Below are 3,272 nucleotides of genomic sequence, written 5' to 3' on the forward strand. Positions count from 1 at the left end.
TGTGAAAGGGGTGTGATTCCCTTCTTTTTTTTTAATGTGAAAGGGGTGTGATTCCCTTTTTTTTTTATGTGAAAGGGGTGTGATTCCCTTATTTTTTTAAATGTGAAAGGGGTGTGATTCCTCTATTTTAGTTAGATTTGCAAGGATTGTGATTCCTCTATTTTATTTGAACTTGCAAGGGTGTGATTCCCTTATTTTTTATTGTGAAAGATATGCGATTCTCTTATTTTATTTTAAATTTGCTAGTTAAATTTGTGACTAAGTTGAATAGCATTGGTGAAAATTTTTTGAATGGATGTTTAGTTTGTAAGATAGAGCGGAAGATATTTGAAACTGTAAGTAATGATGCTATTATAGATCGTTTTCAAAATATGAAGTCTCGTCGAGTACAATTGTAAACTGATGATATTTTTTGTGGAATGTAATTTTTATGTATTGCTCGCTTAGTTATTGTTATTATAAATTTTTTGATATTATCTTTAAAGCAATGGTGCACCCGTTTTCTTAAAATCCTGGATTCGCCTCTGTTTGCAATGTATCCATTATGCATAAATAAAACAAATAAAAAGCCTGGTGAGATAAATGTCTTTGATGCAGCATCTGGTGCCATTGTTTGTCTCGAAGGCGCTGATAAAGATGCTCATGCTCTTACTGTGATTGAGATAAAATTTGGCGATTTGTATTGTTTATCCGAATTGAAAGTAACAAACTACATAACTGATACAAACAATGTAGATGTGAAGAAGAAACAATTATAAGGATAAAGCAACGCTCGTCGCTGTAACGAAAAAATATAAAATAGAGCATAGCTTTAGTTTCAGTGCAAAAAAGATTGACAATAAAAGGTATGAAATTACATGTATTATGTTGTATACTCATTTTTCTATTTGTGTTTTTTATATGGATAGATTTGTCATGATACATTACTATGTATGTATCTAGTTCTATTTGATAAATACTCATGTATTTTTACAAGATATATTAAACATGTAGTTGTAGTCCAAAAGATGTTTGGTTTGTGTTCGATATATTATGGTGTGGTAGCTAATATGTATCAAATACAAATAGTAGAAATTACTATTTATGTATCTTGCCCATAAATATTATGTATCTTGTTCTAGTTGATAAATACTATATTTTGTACAAGATATATTATACATGTAATTATTCTGCATAACATTTTTTTTTTGTGAATGATATATTATTGTGTGGTAGTTAATATGTATCAAACACATATAATAAAAAATTGAAGTTTGTTGAATTTGATATGCATTGTGTTAAACAAATGGTGTAGCTATATATGTCTTGAAATGTTACTCGGGGGACTGTGCTTGGACTATAAAAGCATCTTGTAGGATAAAGTTTGTTGTATGATCAAAAGAAAGATATTTCAATGGTGTACATACATGTTTGTCGAGAGAAAGGATATTCAATCTTACCTGTGCATTTCAACCCGATAATTAGGGGTGTACAAACCGAACCATAAAGTCAAACCGAACCGATGAACCAAGTCAAACCGAGAAAAAAAACCGACTTATGATTTGGTTTGACTGGTTTGGCGTTGAAAAAAAAATCGACCACTCTTGGTTTGGTTTGGTGTTTATAAAAAAAAGTCAAACCGAATCCAACCCAAACCGACATAATACATATATAATTTTAACTTTTTATACATAAAAATATTTATATAATCTATTTTATAAATATTTTAAATTTAGTTTTATTAATTTTCAATATGTACAAATTAGATATATATTCAGATTTGAGCTTATAACTTGTAATTGGTGAAATGATCCATCAATTGGTGAAATGATCCAAGCCCAATATAAACCTAAAAGTTAAAACTCTAGAAACTAGTCATATTCTCATTTCTCACTATCCACTTTGCAATCTTTCCACTTTCCCTAGAGCTGCTCAATCTTCATCTGCTCATTCTTCTCATTCATCTGCTTGTCTATAGATAGTCAGGTATGTTTTTCTTTTTCTTTTTCTTGCAAATGTAAATTTATCAATGAAGTTCGTCACTTCATTTTTCTTGTAAATGAGTAACTTTATTTTGAATCGTTGCTGGCTGCTGCTACAAGTCTTAATTTTTTGTGTTTTGCTTCCTTAGATGGAGAATACGGCTGGAACTGATGTAGAAATGATAATCGACAGTCCTCCGGTTGTATCAATACCTCAAAAGAAAGGTAAAAGCACTCCTCATCTCCGCACTCCTCCTAAAAAGCAAAAAAGAACAACCCCAATAGATTCCATTCCTACAGATGGTAATACTGGGAGAGAAACGTCACAAATTTGGGATCACTTTGCTAAATTTATTGCTAAAGGAGGTAAACGAAGAGCAAAATGTAACTATTGTGTAAAACACTTTGCTGCTGAGACAAAAACAAATGGAACCTCTGTATTGTGGTCACATTTAAATGACAAATGTCTCAAATCTCCCTTTAGATTTGTTGATAGAAGGCAAACAACTTTGAAAGCTGTACCAATCAAAGTAGGGGGACAAGAAAATGGAACAAGTTCTATAGAAAAGGTTGTGTACAATGTGGAGGATATCAGGAGGGCCATCGCTGAATTTGTCATTATTGATGAACAACCATTTAAAGTTGTTGAAGGGGAAGGTTTTAAAAAATTGATGGCCAAAGCTTTGCCTAATTTTGAATTACCTTCACGGGTAACTGTGGCTAGACATTGTTTGAAGATCTATCAAGAAGAGAAAGAGAAGCTTAAAAAACTTGTCAAGAATCAACACATATGTATTACTAGTGATACATGGACATCACTTCAAAATTTGACTTATATGGTCGTGACTGCTCATTGGATTGATGATGAATGGAACTTACAGAAAAAGATTCTTAATTTTTTCCAAACTCCGGATCACAAGGGTGAGACTATAGCTAAAGGTATTGAAGCATGTTTGTTGGATTGGGAAATTGAAAACTTGTTTACAGTGACTCTGGATAATGCATCTGCCAATGATTCTGCCATTAAGCATTTGAAGGCACGTATTGATGATTGGAAAGGGGTCATATTGAGAAATGAGTTTTTACATGTTAGATGTAATGCTCATATTTTGAACATAATTGTAAAAGAAGGTTTAGATGAACAAATTGAGCCAATTTCTCGCATAAGGAATGCAGTGAAATATGTCAAGTCTTCTGCTTCTAGGTTTGCCTCTTTCAAGTCATATGTTGAGAAGACTAAGCTAGACACCCATGGCCTCTTAAGTCTTGATGTTGAAAGTAGGTGGAATTCTACATATACGATGTTAGAAA

This window comes from Solanum tuberosum, unplaced genomic scaffold (genome assembly GCF_000226075.1).
Source record: "Solanum tuberosum cultivar DM 1-3 516 R44 unplaced genomic scaffold, SolTub_3.0 scf00151, whole genome shotgun sequence".
Classification (NCBI taxonomy): domain Eukaryota; kingdom Viridiplantae; phylum Streptophyta; class Magnoliopsida; order Solanales; family Solanaceae; genus Solanum; species Solanum tuberosum.